Source organism: Dipteris shenzhenensis, chromosome 22, assembly GCF_047967505.1.
Source record: "Dipteris shenzhenensis isolate YYH24624 ecotype China chromosome 22, Dip_SZ_1.0, whole genome shotgun sequence".
Lineage (NCBI taxonomy): Eukaryota > Viridiplantae > Streptophyta > Polypodiopsida > Gleicheniales > Dipteridaceae > Dipteris > Dipteris shenzhenensis.
The window spans coordinates 877,768-904,469 of NC_141617.1; the positions used below are offsets into that span (position 1 = coordinate 877,768).

Genomic DNA, 26,702 nt, shown 5'->3' on the forward strand with positions numbered 1-26,702 from the left:
TGCTCCAGTAGCAAAGATGGATTCCATACGGTTCTTGATATCACTAGCGGCACTCAGTAAATGGAATGTGTATCAGCTCGATGTTAAGAATGCATTTCTCAATGGTTATCTAGACGAGGAAGTCTACATGCAACAACCAGCCAGTTATGTTGAAACAGGAAAAGAGAACAAGGTTTGCCATCTCAAGAAAAGTCTCTACGGCTTAAAGCAAGCACCCAGAAGTTGGTACAGCCAAATTGACAAGTATTTTGCTGATCTGGGATACATGAAGTCCAATGCAGATCATACTCTCTACTACAAAGTTCAAGGGGAAGATATTACTATTGCACTTTTGTACGTAGATGATCTGATTGTGACAGGAAGCAAGGATAGCTTCATCAGAAAGCTAAAACAAGACTTATCTGCAGAGTTCGACATGAAAGATCTTGGACTTATGCACTATTGTCTTGGAATTGAGTTCTGGAGAGATTCAGATAGCACATTCATGAGTCAGCTCAAATATGTTGACAGTCTCCTGAAGAAGTTTCATATGGCAGATTCAAGATTGCAGCCACTCCCATGGAACAGAGTTTGAAACTTACTAAAGATTCAGAAAATCCTACAGTCAATGACAGATAATACAGGCAACTCATTGGATCTCTTATATATCTGACAATCACACGGCCAGATATTTGTTATGCAGTAAGCTCACTAGCACAGTTTATGGAAAATCCAAAACAGTCTCACTGGAATGCAGCCAAAAGAGTCTTGAGATACATCAGAGGTACAAGACAATTTGGGATAGAATACAGAGGAAGTCATCCACGGTTGCATGGATACTGTGATAGTGACTATGCTGGAGATCATGAGACCAGGAGATCGACACAGGGATATGCATTTTTCCTTGGTCAAGGTGCTATATCATGGTTGTCAAACAAACAGCCAATTGTTTCTTTGTCTTCGACTGAAGCAGAATATAGAGCACTCACTACAGGTGCATGTGAGGCTATATGGCTCAGAAGACTATTGTCAGAAATAGATTACTTTGATGAGTCAAAGCCAACAACAATATACTGTGATAATCAATCGGCTCAAGCATTGGCCAAAAATCCAGTATATCACTCCAGAACAAAGCACATTGATTTCAAAGAGCTTTTCATCAGAGAAAGAGTGTTACTTGGTGACATCACACTGCAGCATTGTGATAGCAAAGAAAATGTTGCAGACATCTTTACCAAACCACTCGGTAAAGAGCTATTCGAGAAACACCGACTAGCTCTTGGTTTGATGCAGAGGAAGGACATTCCCATTAAAGGGGTGTGATGGAATGTAATGCTCAGTCCTTCTTCGATTCCCTAGAATCATCATCTTGAGGGAAGGCCTACTTCATGATGTTGATCTTGAGGGAAGGTGTTGAGAGTTCACGCTCAACATCATGTGATCATGTGTGCATAGCACCATCACGTGATCATATGTGCATAGCACTAACCTTATAGAGTGCTATAAAGGAAAGGGTTAGATCCCCTAACCCTAACCCTAAAAGGGTTTGTATATATTCTATTTTTTCAACTAATTCTAGTATACAGTTAGTCATTTGTGGTGTGCTCTCTAGCTGTGCCCTCTCTCCTCATCTCCACTCTTCTCCTCTCCCCTCTTCATATTTTGTCAAGTTGTGAGACTCTATTACATATTGTTTCTCTAGGACTAGGTCTAGATAGGTTTCCTTATAGGAGGGCAGGGGTTCTAGGACTTGGGCTTGAACTGGCTTGTTTACACCTAAGCTTGGAGGTACTTCTAGGTCACCCTATGTGGAAGCTGACAAAATATGAAGAGGGGAGAGGAGAAGAGTGGAGATGAGGAGAGAGGGCACAGCTAGAGAGCACACCACAAATGACTAACTGTACACTAGATTTAGTTGAAAAAATAGAATATATACAAACCCTTTTAGGGTTAGGGTTAGGGGATCTAACCCTTTCCTTTATAGCACTCTATAAGGTTAGTGCTATGCACATATGATCACGTGATGGTGCTATGCACACATGATCACATGATGTTGAGCATGAACTCTCAACACCTTCCCTCAAGATCAACATCATGAAGTAGGCCTTCCCTCAAGATGATGATTCTGGGGAATCGAAGAAGGACTGAGCATTACATTCCACACACCCCTTTAATGGGAATGTCCTTCCTCTGCATCAAACCAAGAGCTAGTCGGTGTTTCTCGAATAGCTCTTTACCGAGTGGTTTGGTAAAGATGTCTGCAACATTCTCTTTGCTATCACAATGTTGCAGTGTGATGTCACCAAGTAACACTCTTTCTCTGATGAAGTGCTCTCTGACATCAATGTGCTTTGTCCTAGAGTGATATACTGGATTTTTGGCCAATGCTTGAGCCGATTGATTATCACAGTATATTGTTGTTGGCTTTGACTCATCAAAGTAATCTATTTCTGACAATAGTCTTCTGAGCCATATAGCCTCACATGCACTTGTAGTGAGTGCTCTATATTCTGCTTCAGTCGAAGACAAAGAAACAGTTGGTTGTTTGTTTGACAACCATGATATAGCACCTTGACCAAGGAAAAATGCATATCCCTGTGTCCATCTCCTGGTCTCATGATCTCCAGCATAGTCACTGTCACAGTATCCATGCAACCGTGGATGACTTCCTCTGTATTCTATCCCAAACTGTCTTGTACCTCTGATGCATCTCAAGACTCTTTTGGTTGCATTCCAGTGAGACTGTTTTGGATTTGCCATAAATTGTGCTAGTGAGCTTACTGCATAACAAATATCTGGCCGTGTGATTGTCAGATATATAAGAGATCCAATGACTTGCTTGTAGTATCTATCATTGACTGTAGGCTTTTCTGAATCTTTAGTAAGTTTCAAACTTTGTTCCATGGGAGTGGCCGCAAACTTGCAATCTGCCATATGAAACTTCTTCAGGAGACTGTCAACATACTTGAGCTGACTCATGAATGTGCTATCTGAATCTCTCCAGAACTCAATTCCAAGACAATAGTGCATAAGTCCAAGATCTTTCATGTCGAACTCTGCAGATAAGTCTTGTTTTAATTTTTTGATGAAGCTATCCTTGCTTCCTATCACAATCAGATCATCTACATACAAAAGTGCAATAGTAATGTCGTCCCCTTGAACTTTGTAGTAGAGAGTATGATCTGCATTGGACTTCATGTATCCCAGATCAGCAAAATACTTATCAATTCTGTTGTACCAACTTTTGGGTGCTTGCTTTAAGCCATAGAGACTTTTCTTGAGATGGCAAACCTTGTTCTCCTTTCCTGGTCCAACATAACCGGCTGGTTGTTGCATGTAGACTTCCTCGTCTAGAAAACCATTGAGAAATGCATTCTTGACATTGAGCTGATACACATTCCATTGACTGAGTGTCACTAGTGATATCAAGAACCGTATGGAATCCATCTTTGCTACAAGAGCATAAGTCTCATCATAATCTTGGCCATATTTTTGTGAAAATCCTTTTGCAACTAATCTGGCTTTGTATCTCTGAATACTGCCATCTAGATTGTACTTCACTTTGTATACCCATTTGTTGGCTATGGCCTTCTTTCCAGGTGGAAGGTCGCATAATTCCCAAGTGTTATTTTTATACAAAGCATCCATTTCTTCATTCATAGCAGTTTGCCATTCTGGCTTATCTACTGTGTGTTCAAAGAACACTGGCTCTTCTATAGCCATGATGGTAGTCATAAGAGCATAGTTGGTGATTTCCACCTGAATTGCTTTGCCTTTCTGAGCATATGTCAATCTGGCTGGTGATCTGCTTTCCCTAGTAGACCGTCTGAGCTTTGCTTTCTTCACTGTAGCCAACCATGATGCATTTGCGTGACTTCGCATCCAATTTCCTGCGATGATCATCATGTATGTGGGCATATGCTATGCAACCAAATATGCGGAGATGCCCAATGCATGGCTTGTGTCCACAGTGAATGCTTCATAAGGAGTCATACCTTGTATCGGTTCAGTAGGAAGCCGATTAAGCAAGTAGTTAGCCGTAGCTATTGCTTCTACCCAATACTGATTCGGAAGATGCTTTTCACTAAGCATTGCTCTAGCACTGTCTGCTAAAGTCCCATTCTTCCTTTCAGCTCTTGCATTTTGCTGAGGAGTATCTGCACATGTGAATTGTCTTCGAATGCCGTGATTTTTGCAAAAGTTCATGAATGCTGAAGACATGTATTCACCTCCTCTGTCAGATCTCATGACCTTGATCTTTCTGCCTATCTGGTTTTCTACCATGGCTTTGAATTCTTGAAATCTGGCAAAGACTTCAGATTTCTCTTTCAGAAAGTAGACCCAACAATATCTGCTGTAGTCATCAATGAAGGTCAAGTAATAAAGTGAACCATTGATGCTGCGGGTCTGGGCATAACCCCATACATCTGTATGAATCAAATCAAGAATACCTCGTGCATGAGAGGTACTTCTGACAAAGTTGGTTCCCTTTTGTTTGCCGAAGCAGCATGCTTCACAAACTTTTCCAAGAAATTGTAGCTTCGGAATCCCAATTGCCATATTCTGATTCCTGAGATCTAACAAGTACTTGAAGTTGACATGACCAAATCTCTTGTGCCATTTTGCAGATAGTGGCATCTGTTGCATTTGAGTTGACATGGCATGCTTATCTGGTACTGTAGCTAGCATCCTGTATAAGCATCCTTCCTTGACACCTTTTGCTACTAGCTGACCTCTTTTGGATTTGTCTCTGATAGTGCATTCATCACCGTCGAAGATGACTTTGTAGTTGTGTTCCGTCATTTGACCTACTGACAAAAGGTTCTTACTGAGCTTCGGAACATAGAGCACATCTTTGACTAATCCTTTTGTACTAGTGAAATTGTTCATAGGGATAAAACCTGTCCCTTGAACCGGATTTGGTGTATTGTCTGCTGTGTAGATGACATTCTTTTGACCTTCTAATGGCTTCATTTCTGTGAACCATTCCTGGTGATTTGTCATATGAGATGATGCACCGCTGTCGATGTACCAAGGATCCTGTTCCACTTGGTCGACTTGATAGCTGAAATCCTCTTTGGGATTGAAATTAGTGTCTAGGTGCATTGTATCAGTCTGATGCAATTCCTCACTTGCAAGAAACATGTTTCCATGTTCATTTGCAAAATGACTGTGACTAGAATGTCCACCACGATGATTTCCTCTTCCTCGGGAATTCCCTCGATTGACCGCCTTGGTCATACTGCTTCTTGCGGCAATCTCTTTCATAGTGTCCAAACTTGTGACAATAGTTGCACTGGATGTTTGACACATTGGTGGATGCATTCCCTCGTCCTTGGAATCTTCCTCGGTTGGAATGATTTCCTCTTTGCTGATTCTAATGTTGCTGAGGATGATGCTGATGCTGATGCTAATTTTGACTTTGTTGATGATGACCACTTTTCTGATATGATCTACCTCTGTTTCTACCTTTGCCTCTGCTTCTGTCTGAAGCTGTGAATGCCTGATCATTAGAATGACCTTTACGTGCTTGAATGGCCTGAGTCCTGAGTTCTTCACCAAGTAGAACTGCTGACTGAAGTTCTTCCAGTGTTGGAATTTGTCGTTGGATGGCAATACTCTGGACTAGATTCTCATATCCTTCTCCTAGTCCATTCAGGATTACTTGAACCATTTCAGTGGGATTCATAGTCTCTCCTGCTGCTGCAAGTTGATTGTTGTAGTCTTTGATGCGGAGTACATAAGCATGACCGGTTTCATTGCTATTGCGGAAACTCTAGTTGATCTGGTTTCTCAGGGTGAGAATCCTGGATGTGTTCTTGGACTCGTAGAGAGCTGCGAACATATCCCATGCTTCTTTTGATTTCTTCACTGTGTTGAGCTGTCCTAGCATGACATCTTGCACATTCTGCTTGATCAGGTGATAGGCATACTTGTCTTTCTTATCCCATTCTGCTTGAGCTCGAGCAATGGCAGGATCTACTACTGGTGCAAAAACTGTTTGTGTAGATGTAGATCTCGATGTAGATCCCGTTGCTGGTACTGTGACAACAGATGGAGTAGAGCTACTGGTGGCTGGATCGGCCAATGGTCTAGGTATAGATCCATCGACATACTCCCATTTGTCCTGAAGCACAAGAATGGTCTCCATTCGGTATTTCCATGTACCGTAATTGGAGTTGTCTAACTTAGCAGATGCCTCCAGATTGAGGTTGCTAGTCGACATGGTGCAAACAATGTACTCAAAAAGTGTCCTGGAAAACTCTGTATGAATCAACTGCAAATACACTGAAGATGCCAAGTGAAATCTCTATACCGTCGGTGAAGATAGAACTGCAGTATATAAGATCTGATCTGTGTTACAAGGCTTGTGGCAATGATGCCGAGAATAGCCAAGAGGCTTTACAAGGCTGAAAAATGATGTGCACAATGCCGTGAGATAGCCGAATAGGCTTTACAATGGTGTCATGTGTGTGTGTGAAATCAAGTGCTATCTGCCCACTGAATCAATCTACAATGCCTCTGAACTCTGAAGTCTGCTCACTGAACTGATGAACGTAAGGTTTCAGGTAATGTAATGATGTGAAATCGGATGTGAGCGTATGGACTGACTCCGAGTAGGTACTAGTCGGGAATTTCGGGCATGGCTTAGATTGGCAACTTGGGGAATTCAAAGCATCCCCTCTATGGCAATCTAGTCTACTCTGATCTAGATCTAAACCAACCGTCGATCGATGAAAGAGCAGCAAATAATTCCTTTTCTTTTGTTCTTTTTTAAGTGCTGGGTCAGATGCGTCGATGTAGAGGCAAATGTGCGTGAAGGAAGTGGTTTTGTCGGCGAGGCTCAAATGTGAGTGTAACTTGCACCAAAATGTGCACGTGATGTAACGAGCGTGTAGAGCACGAAAAAACGAGTGACTTTCCTTTTTGGAGCACCCTCAAATTCTTCCTGGATCAAGAGATACGACTTGATCTAGGTGGAGGGGCAAAAGGAGTGCAAATGGTGCTCAATGATGATGTGTCACTGTGAGTCACATGCAGTGATGATGTGGCACTGCGCTTAGCAAGAGGTGTGCCAGTGAAGCTCTGTGCTGAGGTGGTAGGAGTGTGCACATGCAGTGTGTGCACAGTGTGCCTGGCAAGGAACTGTGCCTGCAGGGGTCAGTGCTGACTGGACTACTGAGGTGGCAGTGTTGAGTTGGCACAGATGATGTCAGCAGGGTGACATGGCAATGCTGATGTGGCACTGATGACGTGTCCTTGATGATGTGGCACAGGTGACATGGTTGATGATGTGTCACTGATGACATGGCAGGTGACATGGCAGTCGGTGGTGACGTGGCAGTCGGTGATGACGTGGACTGCTTACGTGGCAATGCTGACATGGGCTGCTAACGTGGCAGTCGGCTGCCACGTGTCAGTTGGATGATGTGGCAGACAGGATAAGATGATGATGTGGTAGATGGGCGATGACATGGCAAGCTGAGCGAGATGGTGACGTGGCAGATAAGTGCGCTTGCTGATGTGGCAGATAATCTGCCACATGTCAAATCATTGACCACTCTTGAGTTGAGTGGTTACCCTCGGATACGGTTGCCACGTGTCATTAACGGGTGTATGCTTTATCCTCCACGTGTCAGGGCGCGGGCAGCCAAAATCTTTGGAGATGCCGACGGAATCTTGGAGGTTCTGTCATCGTCTGTGATGGTCGACGAATGGAGAGGAAGAATCCATCGGATTTAGACGAGTTGAAGGCGGCTCGCTTGAAGGCGTGTGCTACTTGCTGGAGTGTGTGGAGCCTGTCAACACAATGTATGGGAAGAAAGCCTCTATCCGTCAAAAAATTGAGGCCGCAGGAATCGCTTACATGTACATTTCCAGCAATGCGTTTGCTGGATATTATCTGGCAAATCTTGTGCAATTCAGAAAGCCTGCTCCTCCCAGGGATAAAGTCACCATCTATGGCTCACGAGACGCCAAAGTAATCTTTGTCAAGGAAGAGGACATTGGAACGTACACCGTCAAGACAATTGACGATCCGAGGACGCTGAACAAGATTGTCTACATCAGACCGCCTTTGAGAAAAGAATCCTTAGACGATCATGCTAGCCTCGTCGCTGCGATCAAAGAAGTGGACGTTGTTTGACTTAGTTGCTGCTGCAGAGGAGCTGCTTGTGAAGAGGTTGCGTTGCTGGTGGCGGTGGCTTTGGCGGCAGCTTGTTGTAGATGGCGTTGGCAAGAATGAGAGCCGCTATAGATGTGCTACCTGAGACCAAGAGAACAGGCTTTGCTTGTGAGAGTCAATAATAGAGGACGATCACACTCCCTTGCCTTTGAAGATATCGTGGTTGATAGAGTTGTGGGAGTCGTTGGGTAGCCACCGTGTGAGGAGAGTGAGCATCGATTGATGCGGAAGGAGCAGATTGTTGATGGAGGCCCTTCTTGGAGCTATGGCGGCCGATCGTGAGCTTTGAGCTCTTTGGAGGCTGCGTAGGAGCTTGTTGTCGGCGATCGTTTAGAGCTCTGTGAGCTAGTCGAAGGCTAATTTCATCAAGCTTTCTTTCTCACAAAACGTTTGAAGACCTCTCAATCAGAATTCTCTCAAGAAATGAAGGAGCATATCTCTCTCAGTTAAGGGAAGAATACCTCGCAAGTAAAGCACTCTCTTTGTCACAATGGAAATCTCTCAAGAACAATGACGGAAATTTCTTTCAATGGACGGAAATTCTCTCAACGGAAGTGAAGGGAAAAATCTCACAATCACTCAAGAGAACTCTCAATCTCACAATCTCTCTCACACTCTCAAGAATCTCAATGCCTCAGCAGAAGGCAACATAGCTCTGATACCATGACAAAATATGAAGAGGGGAGAGGAGAAGAGTGGAGATGAGGAGAGAGGGCACAGCTAGAGAGCACACCACAAATGACTAACTGTACACTAGATTTAGTTAAAAAAATAGAATATATACAAACCCTTTTAGGGTTAGGGCTAGGGGATCTAACCCTTTCCTTTATAGCACTCTATAAGGTTAGTGCTATGCACATATGATCACGTGATGGTGCTATGCACACATGATCACATGATGTTGAGCGTGAACTCTCAACAGAAGCATGTTCTTAGGCAGAGGAGGTGGTGAGGGTGGCTGTCTCTTCATCGGAACCATCTTGGATGAGCACCTAGTCAGACCCATCACCTACTCATATGGCCTTCTTGGACCAGGTCTACCGATGTTGAGGAGCCTTAGGGCCTTGCAAAAGGCCTTTATCCTTCTTGGCATGTTTCCTCATTGCCCTACCTATGGCTTTGGCTTGCATCCTTGTGATGACTTTTAAGGGTACTGCAACCACCTGGCCTTGTTCAATACTGAGAAAGTTAAGGTTGGTGCTCTTAGGTGGGGTGACTGGGGTTGTCGGTCTTCTCAAGGGACAATCCTTGAACAAATGCTCGATTTCACACCTTGCACACAAGGGTGTAGGGCTCATTGTGGGAGGAGTGGCTATGGTAGGATCTCTATAGGGGCAATCCTTCAAGAAACCTAACACTTGAAGCATGATAGTGGAGGGTTCGAAGTACCTTTGTAGGGGCTGTCACTTGCCTTGTGTGGGCGTCGATAGGCATAACATTGGATTGGGGGCCTTGGGGTAAATTACAGGACTCTAGCCCTTGAGTTCAAGAGAGCGGTCTAGAACATGGGGACTTGTTGATCCTCTTCAGGAGGTAGTGACTTAGGGTGCCACTTCCTTCCTCATAGGGGTAGTAGTCGAGGGGTACGTGGTACGGATCTGTGTCCTCCCAATCATTGGGAACTTTCTCTACCAATATTGGATTGATTGGAGCTATACGAGGTAGTGGAGGTTGAGAGCCCACTATGGGTGGTGGCAGTAACGGAGCCTATTGGGCCCTTACTAGCATGAACTAGCCAAAGGGTCACCTTCTACATTCATAGGATTAGGCAGAGCCATCAGGGCTAATGGGGGTCTCGTTTGATACATGGGTTGGGGAAAGGACCTTGGAGATTGGCATTGGGAGGTATGATGGTTTCCCCATCTATGACAGTGTGCAAAATAGAGGGTTGGCCTTCCCTCAATTAAGGACACTCATTGGAGGGATGGTTCCCATTGCATACCCCACACCATACGTTGTCTCTCAATGGAAACAAGTGGGGATTTCTTGGCGCCTCCTTGGAGGTCCCTGCCCTCCACTATTGGCCTAGCTAATTCAGCACATTTGAGGCCAGATCACTCATATCCAAGCCCTTGGGCTCGTTGGTCTCCTTCTTGATAATCTCCACACTAGAAGACCTGACTAATGGTGCTACTTATAATGGGGTCAGGGTTTATCCAAATCTGCCTTGTCCATCATCTTATCACTTATACGGATAGCCACCTTGCTGCATAACCACATCAAGCGGTCATGCAACTTTGGGTCTACCAATCCGATGAGGAAGTGGGGCAATGATCGTTTGTCGCTCATCCGCTCGTATGGTTCACAACGGGAATTGAGGTGCTTGATTCTAACTATGTAATCTTGAAGGGATTCCTTGTCATTCTGCTTCACCTCTTGTAACTCATTAATCGGGCTCCATTTATGTCCACTGGGGGTGAACCTCACAATGAAGGGTTTTCTCAGTGTCTCCCAGTTGATTTTTTCTTATGGGGTGAGATCCCTATACCATTGGCCTGCTTTGCCATCCAAGCTAAGACCAAACACATTAGCCACTTCTAGATCTCCAAGAGCTCCAAAGGCTTCACATATCTTTTTAAATCACTCCACATGGGAGACCAGGTCTTCTTCCCTAAGGAATTCGGTCATTAACTTGGAGATGGCTATAGGTCAACTCCTTGAGGGATTTGTGAACCTTACAATTGCAGGAAACAATGGGGCGAGTGGAGGTAGTGTGAAGAGAGTGGGAGAGAAGTAAGGAATCTTACTTGTAGCTTTCTCACATACACAATGGGGGAATACACACAAAGGTGAAGGCTGAAAATAGATTTCCTCTTCTTAGTTGTGAAAGCCAAAAGAACTCTCTCTAAGTACAAAAGGAATAGGTGAACCCTATATGTGGGTTTCAAACCAAACTCACCTAACCTAGGTGGCATACTAACTAAGCTACTAACTAGAGTACATAAAGATAGCTGTCATCTAGCTATTATTCATGGGTGGTGTACCAACCACATCTATAGCTAACAAGTCGGTGACATAACAACGGTCACCCTGGCATATCATGAGTGGAGCTCGATATCTCAACAATCCCCCTCGAGCTCAATCCCAATTCTTGCACACCAAGTAGGTCTCTGAACTTGCACAGCTTCTCTACGCCCAATGCCTTCGTGAATATGTCAGCTACCTAATCCTTTGTGTTGACCTCGTTATTTGAGTATGAAGCAAAGTACCTAGTGTACTATGTAGAAGGTGCAGAGGGTCTAATACCAGTTTATGCACATCAATTACGTCCCAACACATATCATGCATCAATCAAGTGCTACAATTGTGGCAAAAATCACTAGATCACAGAGTGCCCTCATCGTGATAGCCCAGCTACTTTCCAACCACTCTGTCAAGATTGTGGCATAGGATATGCCTTTATGGATTGTCCCATGAAAAATAAGGTCCCAGAACAAACACAGGTTAATCCTGACATCCCAATCGGCATCATTGGGGTAAACCATCAAACTCTAGGTTCGGTAAGTGTAAAATCACAACCTGTAAATGTAATTACATGCTAACAAAAAGAGGCCACCATGGAGCCTAACATTCCAATCCAACCAAAGAGGCTTCTTAAAAAGAAAGCACAAGTGCCTCCACCTCCGCCAAGCAATGAGCAGCCAAGCTCATCCACATCAACTCTCAAGCCTCAAATAAGAGAAGCTCCATACCCGAATGCAGAAGTGGAGAAGGCTCGTTTTCAGGTACTTCAACAATGGGTCCAAATTGAACAAGCTCAATTCGAGGCTGAGAAACAAGCTCAAGACCGAATCCATGACTTGGCCCCACAAAGTATTGATTCTGTACTCGAGCCTTTGTTCCAACAACAAACTTCACAACAGAATGTACTGCCACATCAACTTGAAGGAGCCACACTCTCTAGCATCCTGAGTTGCCCTGCATCAATTCCCATCGGAATCCTCTTAAGTAATTGTCCCAATCTCTGGGAGAGTTTCAAAGGATGAATTGAACTTGCAAATCCCCCTCCACCTATGAACGACATTGAAGATATCCGTGTGCGAGTGGGTGAGAGAGATGACATATGCAACATTATTGTGCCTTTGATCCACAAGGCATATAATGAAGTCCAAGCTTTAGTGGATGGTGAAGCACGTGTAAATGTCCTATCAAAGGAGCTCTACAAAAAAAGGGGTCTCCCACAGATGCAAAAGGCTAATTTCAACATAAGCCTTGCCGATGATTCACGGGCTAATCCCTTGGGGATAGTGAATGGTGTGTCCACAAAGATCGCAGGAGTCCACTTTTCCCTTCAATTCACAATCTTGGATCTCCCCAAAAAATCCTATCAAATCTTACTAGGACGTCCTTGGTTACGGGAAGCATCAATCCTCCATGACTAGGGAACTGATAGACTGACAATCCAGAATCGAGACAATGTAGTCAGGGTGAATGTGGGACAGGAGCTATTAAACCAATTGTGCCTAGAGCATTGATGACACATCTTCAACAACAATCTCAAGTAAATCAGCTCCCTTGCAAGAGCATGCCATAGCGGGTGACTCACAAAGCAATGTCAATAACTAGATACAAACATTGGCAACCATCGACAATTGCCATTCATTAGACCCCATCTTCTCACAGATCGATGCTAATGTGCTACAAGTCGAACCTCCACTGACACATGAAGAACCAATGGATCTAGAGATGCCATTCTTTATGGCTAACCTCGAGTGGGATAATGAACCTGAAGAAGGTACCCATACAAATGATGACTCAAATTTTCCTTGGGACCTTGAAACAGAGGTTACGAATGTTGAAATTGAAGATCAAATCTTTGATAATGACTTAGCCACTCTGCATGCCCTAATGGCAATCAAACTCCCAAAAGTTGAACCTCCAAAGTTGAATAACAGTAGAAAATCCCACAAGAAAGCTGAAGGAGGAACTTTGTGATACAACTTTGTGTTATAACTTCTACATACGACTTCTACATGTAGAAAGAGAATGTGTTACAACTTTGTGTTACAACTTCTACATACGACTTCTACATGTAGAAAGAGAATGTCTTACAACTTTGTGTTACAACTTCTACATGTAGAAAGAGAATGTGTTACAACTTTGTGTTACAATTCCTACATGCAGAGAGAGAAGCTCTCCAACTTATATAAATACCCCATAATGGAATGAAGCCCACACTCTTTGGGGCATTGTGTTGAGTCTACTTTGGTATTCCAAGCATTTGTCTCAAGTGTCCATGCTTCATTGCACTCCACATCCAAAAGCATGTCCTACTCCTCCCCTCTCCTCCAACCTTGCAACCCATCCACTCCCTCTCCTCCTCCCTCCTCCTTCCTCCTCCTCCTCCCTCCTCCTCCCTCCTCCTCCTCCTCCTCCTCCTCTCTCCTCCTCCTCCCTCCTCTCTCTTCTTTCCCCCATGCTCTTACACCTTCTTTCTCTCCCACTCCTATGCTCCCCCTAAACCCTTTGTTTCTCATCGCTTAAACTCCATGATCTATGAGGGAGATGAGATCTCCACCATGTACTCTACCCTGAACCTTGGAACGTCCTTCTAACGCTGGACTCCTTCTAAACCCTGGAACCTCCTAAACCCTGGAACTCCTTCTAAACCCTGGAACCTCCTTCTAACCCTAGAACCTCCTTCTGAACCTTGGATCCTCCTTCTAACCTTGGACTCCTTCTAAACCCTATAAACCCTGGAACCTCCTTCTAACCCTTAAACTCCTCCTAAACCCTACAACCCCCAATGAAGGCAAAAGCCTTCATTACCTCAATCATGATGATACACATTCCTTTTACACATGCATGCACTTTGTTTGCTTACCACACTTAAGCCTACGTTTCTCACTGGAACATGACTCGAGGTCCTAAGCTACATGTATACTACAACAACAATCCCAATATATTTGTAGGTGACAAAAAGCCTCAGAACCCTACATACTGAGAGAACCTAGCTTTTCCTACGAAAGCAGTAGGAAAGAGCCAATAGAAAGAGAAGAGGGAGCTTGTATTCCAAACTTGTGCATATAACAATGAAGACCAAAGTGAACCCTTTGGTCTTTTATACATGTCACCTTTGAAGGGAGGGCCAACACTTTTCCTTTTAGCACTCTCCCTTTCTTTAAATTAAAAGGCTCTTGGGCCCGTAGGGTGCCAATTCATATTGCTATCCTTTCGATCTCTCCATACTTCCGGACATAGTAGTTGTATTAACCATATAAGAGCACTTGGAACAAGCCTGGTATTAGGAGGTGCTCCTAACCGGCTCCCAAATAGCGCTTGTGTTAGCCTTGCACCTCTAAGCCCTAAGCTATTTGGGGCTCAAACCCCCTGTGTGAGGCTCAAAACTTGGAGTGGCAAGGCCAATCTTGGGCTACTTGCGGCTTGACCGCCGTGTGGCAATCAATGGTTGTAGCAATGGAAGGAGTACAATACAAGCTCAGGGAGTTTGAGCCCCGAATACCCCCAACAATCACACTGTATATTGTTGTTGGCTTTGATTCATCAAAGTAATCTATTTCTAACAATAGTATTTTGAGCCATATAGCCTCACATGCACCTGAAGTGAGTGCTCTATATTCTACTTCAGTTGAAGATAAAGAAAAAGTTGGATGTTTTTTTGACAACCATGATATAGCACTTTCATCAAGGAAAAATCCATATCCGTATGTTGATCTCCTAGTCTCATGATCTCTGGGATAGTCACTGTCACAATATCCATGCAACCTTGAATGACTTCCTCTATATTCTATTCCAAATTGTTTTGTACCCCTGATGTATCTCAAGACTTTTTTGGCTTAATTCCAATGAGACTATTTTGGATTTTTCATAAATTGTGCTAGTGAGCTTACTGCATAATCGTTATCTAGCTGCGTGATAGTCAAATATATAAGAGATCCAATGAGCTACTGATAGTACCTGTCATTGACTATAGGCTTTCAAACTCTGTTCTATGGGAGTGGCTGCAATCTTGCAATCTGCCATATGAAACTTCTTCAGGAAACTATCAACATACTTTAGCTGACTCATGAAGGTGATGTCTAAATCTCTCCAAAACTCAATTCCAAGACAATGGTGCATAAGTCCAAGATCTTTTATGTCAAACTCTACAAATAAGTTTTGTTTCAATCTTTTGATGAAGCTATCATTGCTTTTGGTCACAATCAGATCATCTATGTACAAAAGTGCAATAATAATTTCTTCCCCTTGAACTTTGTAGTAGAGAGTATGACATGCATTGGATTTCATGTATCCTAGATTAGCAAAATACTTGTCGATTCTATTGTACCAACTTTTGGGTGCTTGCTTTAAGCCATAGATACTTTTCGTGAGATGGAAAAATTGGTTCTCTTTTCTTGGTTCAACATAACTTGTTGGTTGTTGAATGTAGACTTCCTCGTCTAGGTAACCATTGAGGAAAGCATTCTTGACATCTAGCTAGTACACATTCCATCTACTGAGATATCAAGGACCATATAGAATCCATCTTTGCAATTGGACCATAAGTCTCATCATAGTCTTGACCATGTTGCTGTGCAAATCCTTTTGCAACTAGTCTAGCTTTGTATCTTTTGATGCTTCCATCTAGATTGTACTTCACTTTGTAAATGCATTTGTTTGCTATGGCCTTCTTTCCTAGTGGAAGGTCACATAATTCCCAAGTATTATTCTTGTACAAAGCTTCCATTTCTTGATTCATAGAGTAGTTTTCCATTCTGGCTTGTAAACTATGCCTTCAAAGTACATTGGCTCTTCTACAGCCATGATGGTAGTCATAAGATCATAGTTGGTAGTTTCAACCTAAATTGGTTTGCCTTTCTGAGCATATGTCAAGCTAGCTGGACATCTTCTTTCCCTAGTAGACCATCTGATTTGCTATGGCTCTTCTCAATGTGCTTCTGGCAATTCTTGCTCTTCTTCATCAACCTTTTCTATAGGTGACTGAGTAATCGTTGTGTCTATCTCCTATGTATTTGATGTTTTCCATTTTGATTCCTCACATCAAAGATTACATCTCTGGAGATAATGACCTTGTGCTTGATGGGATCATATAACTTGTATGCTTTTCTTTCTTCACTGTAGCCAACCATGATGCACTTTTGTGACTTCGCATCCAATTTTATGTGATGATCATCATGTATGTGAGCATATGGTATGCAACCAAATATGCAAAGATGCCCAATGTGTGGCTTATGTATAGTGAATGCTTCATACCCTGAATCAGTTTGGTCAGAATCCAATTAAACAAGTAATTTGCAGTGGCTATTGCTTCTTCCCAATATTGATTCGGAAGATGCTTCTCACTGAGCATTGCTCTAGCAATGTCTGCTAAAGTACCATTCTTCCTTTCAGCTCTTGCATTCTACTGAGGAGTATCTGCACATGTGAATCGTCTTTGAGTGCCATGACTTCTATGCAAAAGTGACATGTATTCACCTCCTCTATCTGATCTCATGACTTTGATCTTTCTTCCTATCTGGTTTTCTACCTTCAAATTCTGGAAATCGAGAAAAGACTTTAAATTTCTCTTTGAGAAAGTAGACCCAACAATATCTGATGTAGTCATCAATGAAATTCAAGTAGTAAGTGAACCATTGATGCTACAAGTCTGGTCATAACCCCATACATATATGTGTTTCAAATCAATAATACCTCATGCTCGAGAGGTTCTTCTGCCAAAATTGGTTTGCTTTTGTTTGCCGAAGCAGCATGCTTCAAAACTTTTCCAAGAAACTGAGGCTTAGTAATTTTAATTGCCATATTCTGATTTCTGATCTCTATCAAGCTTTTGAAATTGACATGTCCATATCTATTGTGCCATTTTGCGGAAAGTGGCATCTATTGCGGTTGAGTTAACATGACATGCAAATCTAGTACTGAAGCTAGCATTTTGAATAAGCATCCTTCCTTGACTACTTTACCTACTAGCTAATATCCTCTGGTTTTGACTCTGATAGTGCATTCATCTCCATTAAAGATGACTCAATAGTTGTGTTCTTTCATTTGACCAACTAACAAGAGTTTCTTTTGTTGAGTCTTGGAACATAGAGTACATCTTTCACCAATTCTTTCATACAAGTGAAATTGTTCATAGGGACAATGCCTTTCCCTTGAACTAGATTTGGTGTGTTATATGTAGTGTAGATAACATTCTTTTGTCCTTCTAATGGTTTCATCTCAGTAAACCATTCCTAATGCTTTGTCATATGAGATGATGCACCATTGTCGATGTACCAAGGATCGTGATCTGCTTGGTCTATTTGATAACTAACTTCCCTTTTCGGATTTCAATCAATGTCAAGATATATTGTTTTAGTCTTCTACATATCCTCACTTTCAAGAAACATATTCTCATGTTCATTGGCATAATGACTATGACTTGAATGTCCACCACCATGATGATTTGCTCTTCCTCAAAAATTCTCTCAATTGCTATGGGATTGATTGCCTTAATTATACTGCTCCTTGTGGAAATCTCTTTCATAGTGTCTAAACTTATGACAGTACTTGCATAGAATGTTTGACACATTGGTGGATGCATTACCTCATCCTTGGATTCTTCCTTGATTGGAATGATTTCCTCTTTGCTGATGGTAATCTTGTTGAGGATGATGCTGATGCTAATTCCCACTTTGATGACTTTGCTGCTGATGATGATGACCACTTTGTTGGAATGATCCACCTCTACCTCTGCTTCTATTTGAAGTTATGAATGCTTGATCATTGGAATAACCTTTGCGTGCATGTATAGGCTTGCTTCTTGAGTTCTTCACCAAGTAAACCTAACTAGAGCTCTTTTAAGGTTGGAATTTGCCGTTGAATGGCAATACTCTAGACTAGATTCTCATATCCCTCTCTTCGTCTATTCAGGATGACTTGAACCATTTTTGCAAGATTCATTTTCTCTCCTCTTGTGCTGCAAGTTTATTCTTGTAGTCCTTGATCTTGAATGTGTAAGGATGACCGATTTCACTACTATTGCAAAAAATTTGGTTGATTTGGTTTCTTAGTGTGAGAATCTTGGAAGTGTTCTTGGACTCATAGAGAGCTGCGAACATATTCCATGCTTCTTTTGATGTCTTCACTATGTTGAGCTATCCTAGCATGACATCTTGCACATTCTTCTTGATCAAATGATATGCATATTTGTCTTTCTTGTCCCATTCTGCCTATGCTTGGGAAATGGCACGATCTGCTATATGGGTGCAATCACTGTTGGTCTAGTTCTAGATCCCATTGTAGATTCAGCTGTTGGTGTTGCAACAACAAGTGGAGTAGAGCTACTGTTGGTTGGATCATCCAATGGTCTAGGTATAGACCCATCGACAAACTCCCATTTGTCTTGAAGTACAAGAATGGTCTCCATTTGGTATTTCCATGTGCCATAATTGGAGTTGTCTAGCTTAGCAGATGCCTCCAAATTGAAGTTTCTAGTCATAGACATGGCATAAGAAATGTACTCAAAGTGTCTGTGAAATCACTGCCTGAATCAACTAACTACAATATGAACTATCGGCAGTGAAGATAGAACTGCAATATATAATCCAATCTATTATAAGGCTTGTGGTGACAAATGATGCCAAAAATAGCCAAGAAGCTTTACAAGGCTTGAAATGATGTTCACAATGCCAAAAATAGCCAAATAGGCTTTACAATGATGGAATATGTGTGTGAAATCAAATCATGTGCAATCTGCCCACTTATTATTCGATTGTTGGTTCTTTCCTTATGTTTACCAGGTCGACAAAGCACACTCCCAATTGCATACCGTGGTCGATGGAGAGGGAGGGGTGTCTTGCGTAGGGCTCGGAATGAAGAGGAGGATGGAGGTTGATGCTTGGGGTAGATATGTTTGGCTAGAAATGGAAAAAAAAATTTACTCTCCTTGCCCTTGAGTGTTATGTTCATGAAAGTTTAAAGTAGTTTGTTTTTTACACATACCTAGATATGTTTACTCGCTACTTGAGATGCTAGTCTCCCCAGCAACGGCGCCAAATGTTGGCTCTTTCCTACTAGTTTCGTAGGAAGAGCAGAGTTCTCTCAGTATGTAGGGTTCCGAGGCTTTTTGTCACCTACAGACATAGTGGGGTTGTCGGTTGTAGTATATGTGCAGCTTAGGACCTCGAGTCGTGTTCCAATGAGAGATGTACGCTTAAGTGTGGTAAGCAAACAAAGTGCATGCATGTGTAAAAGGAACGTGTGTCATCATGATTGAGGTAATAAAGGCTTTTGCCTTCATTGGGGGTTGCAGGGTTTAGGAGGAGTTTAAGGTTTAGAAGGAGGTTCCAGAGTTAGAAGGAGGTTCTAAGGTTTAGAAGGAGGTTCCAGGGTTTAGAGAGAGGTTCCAGAGTTTAGAAGAGGTTCCAGGGTTAGAAGGAGGTTCCAAGGTTTAGAAGGAGGTTCCAAGGTTTGGAAGGAGTTGCAAGGTGTAGAAGGAGTTCCAAGGTTTAGAAGGAGGTTCTAAGGTTTAGAAGGAGGTTCCAGGGTTTAGAGAGAGGTTCCAGAGTTTAGAAGAGGTTCCAGGGTTAGAAGGAGGTTCCAAGGTTTAGAAGGAGGTTCCAAGGTTTGGAAGGAGTTGCAAGGTGTAGAAGGAGTTCCAAGGTTTAGAAGGAGGTTCCAGGCTTAGAAGGAGGATCCAAGGTTCAAGGTAGAGTACATCGTGGAGAACTCGTCTCCCCCATAGATCATGGAGTTTTAAGGGTTGAGGAACAAAGGGTTTAGGGGGAGCATAGGAGTGGGAGAGGAAGAAGGTGTAAAAGCATGGGAGAAAGAAGAGAGAGGAGGGAGGAGGAGGATGGAGGAGGACGAGAGAGGAGGAGGAGGAGGACGACGATGAGAGAGGAGGAGGAGGAGGAGGAGGGAGGAGAAGGATGAGGAAAGAGGAGGAGGGAGGAGGAGAGAGAGAGGGTGGGTTGCAAGGTTGGAGGAGAGGGGAGGAGGAGTTGCAAGGTCAGGAGATGTTTTTCAACATGGAGTGCAAGGAAGCATGGACACTTGAGACAAATGCTTGGAATACCAAAGTAAACTCAACACAATGCCCCAAAGAGTGTGGGCTTCATTCCATTATGGGGTATTTATACAAGTTGGAGAGCTCCTCTCTACATGTAGGAATTGTAACACAAAGTTGTAACACATTCTCTTTCTACATGTAGAAGTCATGTGTAGAAGTTGTAATACATTCTCTTTCTACATGTAGAAGTCATATGTAGAAGTTGTAACACATTCTCTTTCTACATAAGTTCATGTTGGCACACAGTCAACATCGGTCAATGCCTTTGAGCACTCTGAAGTCTGCTCACTGAACTATGAAACGTGTTACATCAGCTATATTCCCAAAATACTCTGGTGTGGCTATGGTGAAGTGATAAACCAAAGGGCTCAACAATGTTTGGCTGATGGGATCCTAGAGGGTTGGGACTAGGGACTATCCTAGGCCTAGGCAAGAATGGGGAGTGCAATGTTAAGGCCTAAAGGGCAATAAGGTACTAAGGTCATTTATGGACATGTGGCACCCAGGTGGGCTCCAAGTGGCAAGCACTGGGTTCAGGGGAGATTCTAGAGAGAGGCTCCACAAAAGGAATAAAAGAGAGGGGACTCAAAGAGAGTTCACATACGGTTGCAAGAGGTAGTACTCTAGGAATTGAGGCTGGGTGGAGAATCACAGAGAACCCTTTTTGTGGTCATGCTACATTGGTATCAGAGCGAAAGGGATGAGAGTTATGGCATCATGAAATACTGCTTGAACCGTTTGTGGTGGATGACGATGGCATGTTTCACGTGAAGAGATGACGCAATGATTTTTATAGGTGGTTGGTAGCATGACATTAATGTAAGGCTAAAGGCGACGAGGCATTACCTTTGAAAAACTACAGTTACCAGTACTTTTAAGTTTCGGAATCAGCACTCAGGGGGGTGGCATGCTTTGCAAGGTGCATTTGAGATTCAATCAAGACTCAAGGTCCAAGGGAGATTGGAATGCCCAAGACTTCAAGAGTAGTTTGCGTGATAGTGCTATCGTGAAGGAGCCATGGCCACTATGTAGCCATTCATCAACACTACGGGGCTAGAGCAGCGGGTGTTAGTGATGCAGCCTTTAATTATTAAGTCTCTCAGAGGTCCAGACTCCAGGGGTGGCTTATGGATTCCGGAAGATATTTGAAAGCAAATCGGCACCTTCGTCCATTCGTCAACACCTTAGAAAAAGTTTTAAGCTTTGTAAAAGCAATGTAATCGAAGGTTTCCAAAACCTTAGAAAAAACCAAATCATCAACACCTTTTCTACCCCTCATCTTCCTAAGGATTAAAAACCCTTTTTACCCCCTTATTCTTCCCAATCTTCCTAATCTCGCCATTTTCAAAGAAGAAGATTGGAGATTGGTTTGAGGACTTCGTAATGTAAAGGAAACGAAGAGAGGGATTTCAAATTTTGAGATTGAGGGAAGAAAAAGAACAAGAAGCAAGATCGTGATTAAAAGAACGCAAGAATGACTCAATTTTAAAAACAAATCCAAAACCTCGAATAAATATCAGGGAAGTGGGCATCATATTTTTCTCTTTGACATTAAGCGCTTTGTTTTATCATTTCTAAAAAATATGCATCTTTAAAATGACAACTCCAGAAAGGGAAGATACAATTAGGGGGGCCAAGGAAAGGACTAGAAAGGGAAAAGCAATAGTTAGAGAGGAAACACATGAGGAGGTACAAATTGAAAATCAAGAGGATAGAGTGGAAATGGAGGACATAGACTACGGTGATTATGGAATTCCATATACGAAATTCACTAAACTTGAAACTCGAAGAAAAAATATACAAACATATATACATTGAAACCCTAGCTAAAGCCATAACTAAGATAGCCGATTCTCAATTGGTATCTATTACACAAAAATCACCGATTCCTCCTAATCAAGTTGAGAGGGCGACCTCTTGACTTAGAGAAACCTCTAATATTCTTAAGGACTTGAAACCACCAATTTTCAATGGGGAAGAAAAGGAGCGTAATAAAGATGTGATTAATACATTCTTGCAAAAGTGGCAAGACTTCCATCAACTCAGGAATACTCCTCCTGAAAATCAAGTCGTGAAAGCAATTCTTTCCCTCAAAAAAATAAAGCCTATAAATGGTGGATGAGCCTCAAGGAAAATGATAGAATTCCTAGGTATTGGATTGAGTTTGAACAAGCCTTCCTAAAAGAGTTTTTACCAAAAAACGAATTAGAAAGAGCATGCGAGGCTTGGGACAATTGCACTATGGATAAAAACACTCTAGTCCAATACATAGCGAACTATCGGGAGGCAGTCCTTAAGCTGAAGGGAATTGATCAATTCCAAAAGATAAGGGGTTTTGTGAGAGGTCTCAAAGACACTTATAAGGTTGAGGTGAAAAGAAATTCTCCTAAAACCTATGAGGAAGCTATTAAGTATGCCCAAATATACGATGATACGACAGGGAAATTCAAAGTTGGAACTTCAGAGCAAATAGGTTTTGTTCCAAAGTTCAACAAATTTCCAAATTTGAAAAGGAAGGGGCACTTTAAGAAGGAGGTTCCTTAGGCACCACCTAAGAAACCTCAAACACAAAATTATCCTCTCTTCAAGAAAGAGGATTATGAAAGGGCCAGGCAAGAAAATCTTTGCTTCAAATGTTTGGGCAAAGACCATGCTGCTTGGAGCTGTCCTAAAAATAAAAAAGCGGGAGCTAAAGCCCCAAATAGACCTCCACAAAAACAAGTATGTGCCGGCAAGTGTTGTCGCTCAATGGTACTAAAAAGTACACTGAGATAGAGGTCCATCAGGATAGCACCCACACGTGCTATCTATCCTCGGCAATGCGGTAGCCCACCGTTGGTCCTCATGATTTAATGAGGACGCATGGAAAATTTAAGGGGCTAAGAGTAAGAGTGATGGTCGATGATAGTCCAACACATAATTTCTTGAACTACTCGTTAGTTAAGAAATTAAAATTGCCTGAGAGTCTAAGTGCATCTCTTTGGCAAAGGGCAATGATAAAAAAGTTTGGGACACCATGATACATGGTGTGGAGGTGGATGTTCAAGGTTATCAAGATGCCTTGGATTTCCAAATCATGCATCTCGACTGAACAGATGTAGTGCTTGGTCGAGAATGGTTGTATAGTCTTGGCCATAGTTTATAGCGGAGTTATCTTAATAACTCCATTATGTTTGGAAAAGAGGGTAGAGTCTTCCAGATTCAAGGAGAACATGATGTGCCTAACTCTCCTCTTATTTGTTTGATGGAATTGGAATGACTACTACACCAAGAAGAATGTGAGGTATATCTCTGTGAACTTACTTTTATTGGTGATTTTATGTCTTCTACATCAGAAAGAAGTAATGTTATTTTTTATAATGTTAAAAAGTATAAATCTTCTTTCAATGATTTAATGTTTGAATTTAAAGTGTTTTTTCATCTAATTTACCTTATGGTTTACTCCTTAGAAAGAAGTAGATCATAAAATAGATTTAATTCCTGGATCTACCCCTATTTGTAAACCATCATATAGGCTTAGTCAAACGGAGGAATGTGATGTCGAAAGATAGTTAACAGAATATCTTAGGAAGGGCCAAATCCAACCAAGTAGCTCACCTTGGTCTGCACCAGTTTTACTGGTAAAGAAAAAGGATGGTACTATGCATTTATGCATAGATTACCAAGCATTAATAAAATTACCATAAAAAATAAGTATCCTATGCCTCACATTGATGAGCTCTTTGATCAATGGCAAGGGGCAAAATACTTTACTAAAATTCATTTAAGATGAGGATATCATCAAATACAAATTAGGGAAGAGGATGTCCCTAAGACATCATTTCGTACTAGGTATGGGCATTATCACTTTGAAGTAATGCCATTTGGATTAACAAATGCTCCAACAACTTTCATGACACTTATGAAAAGTGTCTTAAGGCCATATCTAGGGAAATTTGCTATAGTATTTTTAGATGATATCCTTATTTATAGAACCTGAAAAAAGCATTTGGAACATTTGTGAAAAGTGTTCCAGCTACTTAGAGATAATTCACTCTTTGCTAAAGAATACAAATGCGAATTCTTTGCAAAAGAATTGAAATACTTGGGACATATGATATCCCAAGAAGGGGTTCGTATGGACCCTGACAAAGTAAGGGCCATATTGGAATGGCCACATCCTACAAATCTAGAAGAATTACATATATTCTTAGGTTTTTCAGGATTCTATAGGAGATTCATCCAGGATTATGCTAGGATTGTTGTTTCAATAATGGACCAGCTTAAGGGAAAGGGAAGCATCTTCATATGGGATGAACCTCAAAAGAGAAGTTTTGAAAAATTAAAAGTAGCTATAGCAGCAGCTCCTGGCTTAAAAGTAGTGGATCCCAATGAACCATTCGTGGTTGAGACATATGCTAGTGATTTCGCTGTTGAGGTGCTACTTGTACAAAAAGTTCAACCAGTGACTTTTGAAAGGAAAAAGTTGGATCGTGCCCAACGGAATTACTCGGCATATGAGAAGGAACTATATGCTATAGTCTATGCTTGAAAAAAGTCGAGGCACTACTTATATGGTGCAAAATTTGAGATCATATTTGATCAAGAGAGCATTTGTAATCAACCAGAGCTTAAAGGTAGAAAAGCTAGATGGGCTGAGTTGATGCAAGAATTTGATATACAATTAACATATAGGAAAGGGAAGTTCAATGTGATCGCAGACTCTCTTAGCCAAATGCCAATTGTTAATGAATTGAGTTTTACTCAATTTTAGAATGATTTCCTATAGTCCTTAAAGGGTAAATGCGAGTTTGATTTCACTTCTCTGAAATATGGAAAGTAATTATAAATAGGGATCCAACTAATTGAGAGGCTTTCATTGAGGAGTCGCATGGAAATGGTGACACACCACAAGTTGGTGATAAAGGACTCAAGTGAAAAAAATATAGTATTGAAGATGGCTACTTGCTCTACAAGGGTAGAGTATGTGTCTCGGATAATAAGAAGAGCTCAGGATACAGCATGAAGTTATGCAAACCCCCACCGTAGGAAGTTAGAGTTTGAAGTAAATGAGAAAGTCTTCCTTAAGGTACTTGAATCTTCAGAATCTCTAAAGACAGGTAAATGTCCGAAGTTGTCTCCTAGTATTGTGGACCATTCACAATACTTAAGAGGATTGGAGAACTTGCTTGCAAATTAGCCTTACTTGAGGGGTGTAGAGTACATCTAGTTTTTCGTGTCAATAGGCTAAAAAGAAAATTAGGAGATGATGATAATCTCATCAGAAATGAAGTCCTAGTTGAACTCATTGAACCTGCATCTTTACCACATGAACTAGAAAGAATTTTAGATAAACAAGAAAAAAGAACACAACATACTATATGGCAAGAATGTTTGGTTAAGTGGGAAGATAGGTCTAAAGAGAGTTCAACATGGGAAAGGGTAAGCAATCTCCAAAGGAGCTTTCCCAATTTTGTTTTCGAGGACTTAAACCATTCTTAAGGGGAAGGGAATGTTACACCAGCCATATTCCCGGAATATTTTGATGTGGTTGAGGGCTTGACAGTATTTGGCTAATGGGAACCTAGAGGGTCGGGGACTAGGAACTATCCTAGGCCTAAGCAAGAATGGGGAGTGAAATGTTAAGGTCTAAAGGGCACTAAGGTACTAAGGTCATTTATGGACATGTGACACTCAGGTGGGCTCCAAGTGGCAAGCACTGGGTTCAGGGGAGATTCTAGAGAGAGGCTCCATAAAAGGAAGAAAAGAGAGGGAACTCAGAGAGAGTTCATGTATAGTTGCAAGAGGGAGCACTTTGGTAATCGAGGCTGGGTGGAGAATCAAAGAGAGCCCTTTTTGTGGTCCTGCTACAGAACGTAGGTTTCAGGAAATATGATAATGTGAAACCAAATGTGAGCAAAGGGACTTACTCCAATTTAGGAATTTTTTGGCATGGCTTGATTGGCTGCTTTGGAGTTCTCTCCGCTAAGGATGATGTAATCTATTATAAACTAGATCTAGACCAATCGTTGAGCGATGAAAAAGCAGAAATAATTCCTTTTCTTTGTTCGTCTTAGGTGTTGGGTCAGATGCATCGATGTAGAGGTTGATGTGTGTGTAGGAAGTGGATTTGTCTTCGAGGCTCAAAAGTATGTGATACTTGCGCCAAAATGTATGCATGATGTGACAAGCACTTCGAGTACAAAAAATTGAGCATTTTTCTTGCGAGGGTTCGATATAGCATTTTGTGAGTACACTTATAAGGGAAAATGTAGAGGTGTTACAAGAGGACATGATGCTCTCCTCTACATGCATGAACGTGGGTGGATTATGAAAACTAGTAGATTGGAATAAAGGTGTTTTTAGGGTTTTGGCTATTTTAGGTAAAGCTTAGGGGGTTATTTTTTATGTAGATATGTGTACGTATGTAGAAACATGTGTTTGAGAGTGTAAGGGGCACATGTGTAACTATGTGAGGGTAGATGCGTGTATAAGCATGAAAGAATGATGCACACCAATGTACAGGTCATGAGTGTAAGGTCATACATG

The 26,702-nt window shown here is 41.9% G+C and overlaps 1 pseudogene; it reads left to right on the forward strand.

Moving 5' to 3' along the window:
- Positions 1-7,789: 7,789 nt before the first annotated feature.
- LOC147887592 (phenylcoumaran benzylic ether reductase PT1 pseudogene) lies at positions 7,790-8,125 on the forward strand (annotated as a pseudogene).
- The last annotated feature ends 18,577 nt before the right edge of the window (positions 8,126-26,702 follow it).